Consider the following 11,750-nt stretch of genomic DNA (forward strand, 5'->3'; position numbering starts at 1 on the left):
GCCTTTACGTCTTTCTTCTTAGCCATGGTGGGTCCCCGTATCGTTGTGAAAATTTGGCAACGAGAAAAGTCCCACTATTACTACAGGATTGAACCCGGGACTTTCCAGTCAGTAGCCAGTTTTTCTATCGACGCTATCTGACCATCTCTACAATTTAAATGACTAGCACAGTTTTATTCCTCCTGGTACCGCCATTCACCTCACTTATAGGCCTATTTCTTGAACATATTTTATTACCTAACCCTCAAGACAGTTTCGTTGGTTTTCCCCAGTTTGACGACCTTGTGAAGTCCCCATTCTTCTCGAGAACCGGTTCATCTAATAGGAGCATCAAATAATGCTGCAGTCTTGGACGTCTAGCCGCAAACCAGGAAAACTTAAAAGAGGAAATAGTCTGCAATTTTGCTTCTAACCCTTTCGTTCAAGGACAGGGCTGTTTTACATACTGTACGTACCTCAAACTAGACACGTGTTTCCCCGCCTATTTCTTCTCCTGAAAGTGCCGTGCTAAGGGATTCTTATTATCTATACTAATCCACTGCCCTTTGAGTGATCAGATTAGATTTACACTATTTACAGACCACTTCCTGGTCACGCAACCAATCACTGTTCTCATCTAACATCCACTCATTAGAGAAACAATCTGACACGTCACTATCTCAAAAACAGAGTCCGATTCTAACTAGCCTAGTGTTAAAACCAAAGGTTCCAATATTGTAGTAGAAACTAGAGTCGTGCACAACCGGTTACAAAAAATAGAAATTAGATATTGCTATTGAACGCTTGGCGCTGTAGTCAGTATGCAAAGCTCTTCCGTCTCGCGGAGTGTCTCAGGTTCGGTTTAACGAATATTCGAGTTGTTTCTCATTCTTTGTGGGTGGATGGCAAAGGCAGACCAGCAAATGAACACTTCGCGTCGGTACCTTTGATGTAGTATGTTTGATTTCAATGACTTTCAAACGAGCTTGAGCGTGAGGTTTTGCTTTATTCCTAGAGCTGGCGCAGACGTCACACGAGCTAGCAGTCGATACAGCGAAAATATAACACATACAATTAATACATCTAGGTTTATGTACTCAAAATAAATTGGACCGATGAAATAATAAATCCGTCATTAACTGCGTCTAGACTCTAGAGTTCCTTTATAATGAGAGTTGAGACGTTGACCCCAACAACAATTAAAATATGTAATGATTTGATATGGAAAATGGAAAAACAAAACTCCTGTGAGAAGTAAAACCATATGCCTTTATATTGTATACAAATATTAAACGAATTTGATACATAATTTTATAATGTATTACATTTTTATTACATAATTTATTATATATAAAACATACAAAATTATTATTACACCTAGTTTATTATTGGGAAATAAGGGATAGCTGTTAACTTGAATTTATTGGAAGCAAGCCGTTACTGGATTTTGCAATAAGGTAGGCGATGTTTGGCTCCTGTGTCTCAACTCTTATATTCAATTATTATCGAGGAACTCTAGCGTGTGCTCGATTACACTAACCTCTAACACTTGAAAGTGAAATTAAACGCCGACGGAGCACATGAACACAGAAAAACAGAACAGGAAAATTCGCTGAAGTGTCCATTCTAAAATAATCCCTATTCGCTGGCCAGACCACATTGAGTCATGCAGGAGTTACAAGACCCTTTGCAAGGACGCAATTATCATCGTGTAGACCTACTATTTAATTGATAATGCTTCTCTTACTACAATCAATCAACTAATGAATCATCCATCGATCCATCCGTCGACTCAATGATTAATTAATTAATTAATTAATTAATTAATTCATTCATTCATTCATTCATTCATTCATTCAGCTATTACAGTTGGTATCGTCAAGAGCAAAGCATATCTTCTTAAAAATGATTTATTAATGAAATAATGTATCTGCTTAGAGTAATTAAAATGCATTAACAACTACTATTTTAGAGGTATGCATTTCGAGTTTAAAGTGTAAACGTTGCAATAGAATGTATGACTTATTTTCTCTCCTATTTAGTAAGTAAACGTAATTTATTTTATTCTTGCATTTCTTTACACACCAGATTTCATATAATGCTTCACACTTATTTCCTTTGTTGTTACCGGTGTCCATTTGTTCAACTACAGTATATAATATGTTGTGAAGATAAGTGTAAAAAAAGTATGGACTCAATTGTAGGCCTATATTAAGAAAATACAGGTTGACACATGATACATATTTTCCTTCAATTGTTACTCCGTTTATTTACTTAGAAAATGTCAGTGTTCTATCTAGCCAGCAAAACATCAGGGGCAACCGGTTGAAATTCGAACATTCGGTAGGATGCTCTACCTTGACGGATGCTCTCTGACCGGTCGAATGAAAGCAGGTTGTAAGTTCTCTAGTAGAAGCATAAAATGGGCCATGAATACAAATGTACCTCTTTAACAAAATCTGTTCCGCGTACTAACTTCAAAATTAAACTAAACAAAATACAGTCAACAGAAAATTATGATTTTTCGTGCTAAAATTAATGTAAAATGGCCGCTAACAATTGTTGACACATTTTCAATGTCATCTATACCTATATCAGGACACGAACTCTTGAAACGCACCTCATATAATATAATATAATATCTATACTAACAAATCTGTAGCCGAAATTTTTCTGGTAATTTTAGATTTTCCAAAAATAATTGGTCCTAACATATATAATTAACCACCCTGAAACCGAAAATCGCTTTTTTGACATTTTTGTTTGTATGTCTGTCTGTCTGTATGTTTGTTACCTTTTCACGCGATAATGGCTGAACGGATTTCGATGAAAATTGGAATATAAATTAAGTTCGTTGTAACTTAGATTTTAGGCTATATGGCATTCAAAATACATTATTTAAAATGGGGGTTATAAGGGGGCCTGAATTAAATAAATCAAAATATCTCGCTTATTATTGATTTTTGTGAAAAATGTTACATAACAAAAGTTTCTTTAAAAATAATTTGCGATAAGTTTTATTCCTTGAAAAATTTTGATAGGACTGATATTTAATGAGATAAATGAGTTTTAAAATTAAAATAACTGCCATCTAAGGCCGTGTAATTAAAAAACAAATGACTTCGTCTATAAGGGGCCTTGGACAGCAACAATCGAAAGCTATGAAAGATAGCTTAAAGAGAATGTTTCTGTGTTTGTATGAAGCTAAATTAACCGATTTGTATAATTAATTATTTCACCATTGGAAAGTGTAGTTTCTCTAGATGGACATAATGCTATAATGTTATTACAGTAACTTCTGATATGATATAATATAATATAATATAATATAATATAATATAATATAATATAATATAATATAATATAATATAATATAATTTAAGTTATTTGAAGGTTTCAGAACCATAGTGGGCCAAGCGCCATTTACTGAATACGTAGAAGACAAGGGTTAAAATAAAGTTATTACTATAATTCAATGGAAACCTACAACAAGTAAAGTAAAATATACACATTAAATCTAAATGATGTCAATCTTCATTAAACTATGGTTGCATATAATAAAAATTAAGAAACATGTTAAAGGAATTGTCATTGCACCAAATGAGCGTCTCTGGACCAAAATGATCGCATTTTAATTATTTGGATGCAATTTAAATTAAGTAACATATTAAACGATTTATCCTTCTATCAAACACGAATCTTCCCTGGATCAAATGTCCTATTTTAATTATATTTATTTCTAACGGGTGCAGCGGAGCGCACGGGTACGGCTAGTAATATAATATATTATAACCTACCAAAAGTTTATCCCACTGCCTGCTGGATCACATACTATGGCTGCTTACACTGCCTGTCCAATTAACGCTTATGCGCGAGTAGCCGCTAGGTGGCAGATAGTGACTTTGCATATACTGATAATGTTAATGATGGAGAAGATGGTCACACTTCTTTTACGTAGGCCTGCTCATGTTATACTAAGCAATATTCTTGTTCAGGCAAGGGTCCATGTGACCTGGAACTTGTAATGACATGTGTCTTTATTGACACCATCAAATAAATAAAAAAAAAATGTTAATAGCGGTGGGCACTATCTGCCATCTAGCGGGAAAATAACTTTGATTGAGCAGGCAGTTTACGCAGCTATAGGTTGCGATCCAGCAGGCAGTGGTTTATCCAAAGAAGTTTTCGACCGACTGTGTAATAAATAATGTCCTATTCTAATTAATTTATTACTCTATGTTATGCAAAAAACAAAATATGTCAAGCCAATACATATTTTTATTACACATTTTGTTAATCTGAAACAGTTTAATAAGAATATACGACACAAGAAAACACTTATGGAAACAGAAACAATACTAGACGAATTCGATATGAATTTATTTTGACTGACATTCAAGGATAGCTTGAAGGAAATTCCATGTAACTACTGAATTCGCCGTCGCCATGTAAAGAAATGGCCAATGATTGTAGCGGCCTCGACATCTGAACTGTTTATTGTAATTGCAAACTCTGTCGATAGAAGAGATTTCAAACGTGGCTAATCCTAAATTTAGCTTGCATTATAAATAGCCCTAGCGCGGACACCGCGATAAACCCAGTTTAAGAGTTACACTGATTTCTGTGATGTCGGAGAGGCACATTAATCACAGACAGCGGTTACCTACCTCGCGTCCGACTTGCAGACGAGAGCCTTTCGGTTCGAGTACCGGCATACTGACCTGCGGTGAGATTGCTCATGTGTCAACAATGTTGCCAACTTCTAAGACGAGACGGAATACAATTTAATAAACCATTTCTAATACAAAATAGCTTGGCCTGTTGTTTATTTCATTTACCATAGCAACAACAGCGAAACAATTGAAATACTATATAAGAGTCTGTAAAAATAAAATGAATAATCTTTATTGACTTCTGAAAAAATAATTAAGAAACAGGACTTTTCAAAAGTAAGTATAATTATAATTACAATTAAATGAGGTGGTTTTGGATAAAAATTTAAGATACGTCAAACCTTGTATTTAGAAAGGAATATTTTTTTTAAACAAAATATTTTGTGACTATTTTTGTGCGAGTTATGACGTCATAGATTACGTGTATAAATGACACATAGTTTTTAAATATTATCTGAAAAAGTGAAACTTTTGTGTCGCTATGCAATAATTCTTTGTTTTATAACAGGAGAACTATGGTTATGGTTACTATTGTAACAATTTACTTGTTGATACATTTTGTTAGTTTTTGTGTTATGAAAGCAGTTTTAATGATGAAATCAACATAAAATATGTTTTAATAGAAAAATGAGAGCATTGAGATCCTGATGACGACAGGATTTGGTTCTTTACGGAGAGAAGAATATGGTTTCTCCTTGATCATTGGCAAAACTATTCTGTTTCAACCCGCCATTCAATTGTATGCGTTACTTTTGAAAACCTTATAGACTATATGATATATGATATAGCCCTATGATATTATATGACATGACATGATAATATGATATGATAAGATATATCATATATGATAGATATGATATGACATGACATGATAATGATATGATGTATGTCACTCAACCATTTTGTTCTACTGGTCCTTCACATTGCCTATAGACCTATGTACTGTATGTGCATAAGCGTAAAGTATAGAAATTAAACGTAAGAAGAAATCGAATGTTTCACTTTCGCCATAATGCCTCTTTATATTCAATCAAAGAAAAAAACAAACAAACATAAACAAAATTTGATATGCTTCAGAATATCGCGTAATTACTTATGTACAAGACAGGCAAATTAAAAATAATTAAAAAACATGTTTGTTAGTGAAAGTACAAGGGTAGATAAATATCAATACATGAAAAATAGATGTTCCTTGGATCAAAAATAAAAAATTCAACAATGCAATAACAACATAATAAAATTTACTTACGCGGTATTCTGAAGTCGTCCCACAAAATTAGTCTTTTTGGGCTTCTTATTAAATGATTTCATTTACGTAAGTCTATTTATGCCTGTTGAATAACTGTACACGAAAAACAGCACTAGTATCATTTGCAGCATTATAAAAGAATTGAATTATTGCTAAAAGTAGAATAAACCATGTGACACGCATATTTAGTAAGCGGTATTGAACCAACTACGCAATAGCGGGATAGCCTTATTCGGTTTCACTGCACTATCGGATGTACAGTACTGTTTTCTACTCCCAGGGAAAGGGTGGGGGGGGGGGTTAGTGATTTGGTTTCTTCCCAGCACGCCATGTCGCCACAAAGGCACGTACGCAACTCGCAAGACGTTCAGTGGCGGACGCAGCATTTATTTTCCAAAATTGTGTACACCAGGGGCGGCTCTACAATAAGAGCTGCAGAACCGCCATTTAAATGGACCTGAAAAAATTAAAAATGTAAAAACGTGCTTTTATGTAATCTAGTTCACTGTTTCATTTATTTTTCCAATTCATTCTCCTTCGATTCGAGATTTTACTGTCTATAGGAGCCTTGAACTGCTCGAGAATTTTAGCTGTAGTGTACTTTTAGGATCTGTGATCGGCAGTTCCTGAAGCTCAACGTAGGGTAGTCGGCAGCAGAAAACTGGTTTTCTTCACCGTCCCATTAGACTGCATAAGAGCTGCAACCAAAGCAGCTCTCTCCGAATATACAAAAGAACCGTCAACACTCTCATCTCTTTAGGACCTGCGTTAGAACACATAGGCTTCTGGACTGCTGTATATCATTACAGTTCCAGTGTGTTATAGTACTGTGGGTGGTGTGATGTGATTAGTCAATGTGTCTAAGGAAATATTTTATATTAAAAATGAATGAAATGAAAATCTAATCGACCAACCCTTTTCGAAATTAAAAGGGAAATTGCATGTTAACTTAAGAAATTAGGACGTCCTACACAAAATTTAAATATTGAAATTTCTGGAAAAAGTCGAAGAAATCATGTAGCCTACTAGTCATTTTAATACCGAAATGTGTAATGGAAACGATTGGTTTTTTGCTGCGCTCATGAAAACGCATTCTCCCCCACCCGTGTATTCTGTTTAGAGGAGAAAATACATGGACAAACACCGGAGTGAAGGATTTAATTAATTCGACTTAAAAAACTAGAAAAACATGTGGGGCACATCTCCACTATGTGACTAGCTGTACCAGGTGGGAGAGATGTAGCGCACGGATGGTTGGAGTAGAATTTCGGGTGCACAGTCAACTTCGAGAAGGGGTTGTAATTACACGCGTCATCCGATTTAGATGCAATAAACAGCATGCGTTTGCTAAATACACTATTTTTCATGCAGAACTGCCAACCTTTGTAACCGCGGGCCGCTACTGGTGTACACAAACATAATACGGCATTAAGTTAGTATAGGCTCTCTAGAAAACACAAAGTAAACTCGGTAAAGTCTTAAAACGTATGCAAAATTCTTATGATTTGGTTTGTAAAGATTACACACAGGCTAAGGCTTGCAGCTTTAATGTCGCATGGAACAGTTGTGTTTTCCAGTCCTTCCTGTAGATATGTATAGAGCGTTCTTAGTTCAGACGATACCGTTGGGTATATACATAGGCGTCTTCTTAGCGGACATCCCTCTTTGTAATACAACTAAAATAAGTTATTTACGTATTTTTTAACTTCTTGTTGTTTAGTCAACTGTCCAAAGACAGGTTTTGAACCTCATAAATAACATCAATAAAGCATCACTCACGAGGCAACTACGACAGGAGATAATGGGATAGGGTGGCCAGTTCCTTTCCCCTCCAATGCATACATCGCCGATTAGCTACATATTCCACTAATCAGACTTCAGATGCATACAAACAATTATTCTTCCACTTTTGTATTGTGATGGCATTATGATGTAATGACATCATTTGAATGTAGGTTAGGTTAGGTTAGGTGAGCTAGTTTAGCATAGATTTGCTTATTTTATGAAGAGTGGCATATATTTGAAGTTAGTATGGAGAAATGATTATTTTAACAAATAATTTTGTGTCAAAATATTGTAGAAGTGTTTTAAAATTAGGACGAAAATTCGTCGGTTTTTTTTTTCGCATTTTTCAGCCAAAAATAGGCAAGGTAGTTAACGTAAATAGAAGCGTAATTTTAATTGTTATTCCATTTTCATGAACAAAATAAAATTTGTAAATAAATTACTAATTATATCACGAATGTTATCTGTGACTGATATGTAGGTACTTCTATTATCAGGAAGTATACATCTCACTTGACGATATGTGTCAGAGGACGAACAATAATTGTTTGTATACGGTACACTGATTAGTGATTACTATAATATGTTACTAGTGAGCGATGTATGCAGAAAGGAACTGGCCATCCTATTCCATCAACTCCTGACTCAGTTGCCTCATCAGTGATGGTGTCACTTGTGAGGCTCAAACCTGTCTTCGGACAGTTAGGCTAACTAAACAACATCAATAGGTCTATCATCAGGAATGTGGTCTCTGAATCTATATCGTCATCAGTTCTTCAATCCCTTTATTTTTAACTGTTTTATACGTATCCATTTTAGTTGAACAATGTTTAAATTTAAATCTTTAGTGAATATGAGATGTGCTGTACTTATTTTTAAAGGGTACCCGTATAGACGAATATCATGTATTCACTTTCAACTAAACCGATTAAATTTAAGTTAGGTCTGACAGACAAAATTATACTTCATTTTCAGTGTTATTTACTGACGATGGAGCTTTTCTGAGAATTTTTCTTATAAACTGTAACACGTTTACCTGGATTTAATATTTCTCTGGATATGACATAGACAGCCATTCCATGAATTCCTCACAAATTTCCACTTTTAAGTTCATCGGGACGGGCACCAAACAACCATAACGAAAATTGGTCCCACGTGTTAGTACATTATACATACAAAGAATAGAGATGTTTACAATTCTTCTAAACATGGCTTAACTTACGTGAATGGTATTCCAACTCTTCTTACTACGTGGTGTACGATTTCTGCTGACATGTTTTTCCCTGTAACGCATCCCTGGATCTACTTATCCCTTGAATGGCACGTTTTGCTTACAAATAGTGGCGTCATCTTTCAGAAAGTGACCAAAGTTCCATTAACAGAAAACACGGCTACCATGACCAGAGTAAAGCCGGAAAGAGAAATTGTCGAGAAAATCTTGGATCAAAAATCGAGCTCTAACGATAAATTATTCTGAAGCTCTGGCTTTTATCCTGCATTATTATACTCCGCCCTCACGTTGACCATAAAGTACTGTCGAAGCCCTGAATTAAAATTGCATTTTAACGTACAACGTTTTTCTGCATACCATTCAACAAACGTAACAAAGTTTGCAACATTGCTTCTTTATGGGAGCTACGTCGTTATCACCCTCAAAGATCTTAATTTGTTCATTCATTGTACAGGTTATGCTTCTACTACAGTATGAATCAATTTAATAATGGAATGCGTAACCTTTGCTTATTTGTGTTGGCGGATCAATTCTCATTTGTTTTTATATTTTAAGAGGTTATGTGCATCAAGCATTTCCTGAAATAAATCACCCACAGAATAGGAGTGGAAAACACATTAAGCCTCAGGTTGCAGTACAAACATTGTTGGTTGAACGGGCTGTTTATCATATGAACGGTATAACAATTTTGTTAGTCTATATAAATAATAATAAATTTTATATAATATATGCAGCAAAAATTAATATTTAACTGCAACTTATTATTTCCAGGGGGGGAGGGGGTGGAACTCCCCGTAGACCAGCTCTGGAGTTCATCACTAGGGAAACTTTTACCTTTGAAGGCTCACAGCTCCTTATACCATTTGTAAAAGGAGTTACATGCTAGCTCTATGAACAATTTATTTTACACCCTTTAGGTCCCTGTATTGGTAAATGCCGAATTGAGAGAAGCGATCTATGGCCTTGGAACTCGCATAGCTATTTAAATCAGGCACACAGTCTCTTGCAAAAACGCGAAAATTGCAAGATGTTTTAGTTTTCTATTTCCTTCCATTAACCAATTACATGATCCACAATTACGGCACTATTTTACAAATAAGTAGGGAAGTAGGGCCTAATGAAGTTCTCATATCTGATTAATAACGACAGGTAAAATACTCTTTTACATTCGTAAAAATAATTATAATTAACATTAATAGTATTACTTTTAAGATCTTCATTCTCTGTATTTTATATTTAAATTACGACGGCTGATAGAAATGCCACTCCACATACTTTAACACAAGAAATCAATATTTTATATGGTGGTACAAAATAATGTAATGTCATAGGCAAATAAATCACCATTGCATCTATGAGCCTATTTTACAACATACACGCCATATTCATTCAATTTATTATATATTAAAGAAAATAATTCAGAGTTTAGTGAATCATTCCCTATTCCGCTGCCAACTATGCGTGCCGTCTTACGTAACACAATACGATTCCGGATCCACACTATATGTCCGAACCTTAAAATCGATTTCAAGGTCAGAGTAAGCAAAACGTAGGAAACGGGTTTTGGAATATTATTATATAGAAATATGGATCTTATTCTTACTTAATTTTCGCAATTGCAGAAAACTGTATTACATCTGTTTCTTTTTTATTCTTACTTCTAATAGTACGACTACGATCTATTGCTAATGTCGCAGTAGTATTACGTTAAACGTATTTAGGAAAATGTTAGCTTATGTAATTTTTCTTCTTACCTTTTTAGCAGTCTTCCTCATCTTCACTTGACATTACCGAAATTTTAAATAACTGGCGGAAGAAATACAGCAACCAGCGATTCAGAGTTGTCCTAAACCCCATTAGATGGCATTAAAGTAGCAATTTAAAGTATTGCCAGCAGATGGCACCACGAATAACATGATCATAGAATGAAATAATTGTATTTAATTTACCGCTGTCTTCAAAAGGAAAATAAAAACATATATAGAAACAAAATTTATGCACTATTTTTGTATCTTTATATAGATTTCATTTCTACAAATACAGTACAAATACTGTGCTCGATAAATTGCACATGCTACCTCGATGTTTGTTATACCCCGTGAGTAGCTTACGGAAATATTTTTTATAATGAAATAAATATATCTTCGAGCTTTTTGAGCAATTTCCTATGCGTAGTTTATAAGATATGAGGGTACTTTTTTTTAATCAATGCACATTTTGGTGAGAAATGACCACTGATCTAAAATACGTTTTGGGGTCACGAGGCCTATAAAATTGCGATTTATATAGTTCAAAAATAACTTTTATTCAAGCTATTTCACGAGGTAAAGAAACTATGTCAAGTTAGTTTGGATGAATCGGTATTTTGATGATTTTTTTTTTACTCTCTAAATACTAACTACACAATGCACATGAAATGGAAATACTATATAAGAATAACATTAATACAGTAATTGTTTAGAGACTATCTAAATTAATATGCCTGCATTTGAGAAAACGATCTAGGAGCAAGAATTCGACATATTTTAATTTTAATCGTAAATAATAATTTAAAATGGTTGCCACAAAGATGGCCAGGGTGACCAGAGTTTGAAAATAAAAAACCGGGACATCTTTATGCGAGTGACTACTAAATTGCCAAATTAGTCTCTAATTTAATTTCTGCGTTAAGAAAAAAAAACCCTTACAAGGACAGCAACAAGGCAATTGTATGATTATTATTATTAGTTTCTTACTGCCAGAGATGACTCATTTATGTTTGTTTTAATAGTTTTGAACACAATAGGTTTTTGTTTATAACAGAAGAACAACAGTACTAGGAGAATTAAACAAA

General features: G+C 34.3%; 1 protein-coding gene across 1 annotated transcript in view; it reads right to left on the bottom strand.

Moving 5' to 3' along the window:
* LOC138692289 (protein FAM13A) overlaps positions 1 to 10,751 on the bottom strand; it is a 461,772-nt gene extending 451,021 nt beyond the window's left edge. Inside the window, exon 1 of the mRNA XM_069815475.1 lies at positions 10,672 to 10,751. The gene's annotated coding sequence lies outside the window, so the exon portion shown is untranslated. The remainder of the gene's footprint in view (positions 1 to 10,671) is intronic.
* Positions 10,752 to 11,750: the final 999 nt, after the last annotated feature.

This window comes from Periplaneta americana, chromosome 16 (genome assembly GCF_040183065.1).
Source record: "Periplaneta americana isolate PAMFEO1 chromosome 16, P.americana_PAMFEO1_priV1, whole genome shotgun sequence".
NCBI lineage: Eukaryota > Metazoa > Arthropoda > Insecta > Blattodea > Blattidae > Periplaneta > Periplaneta americana.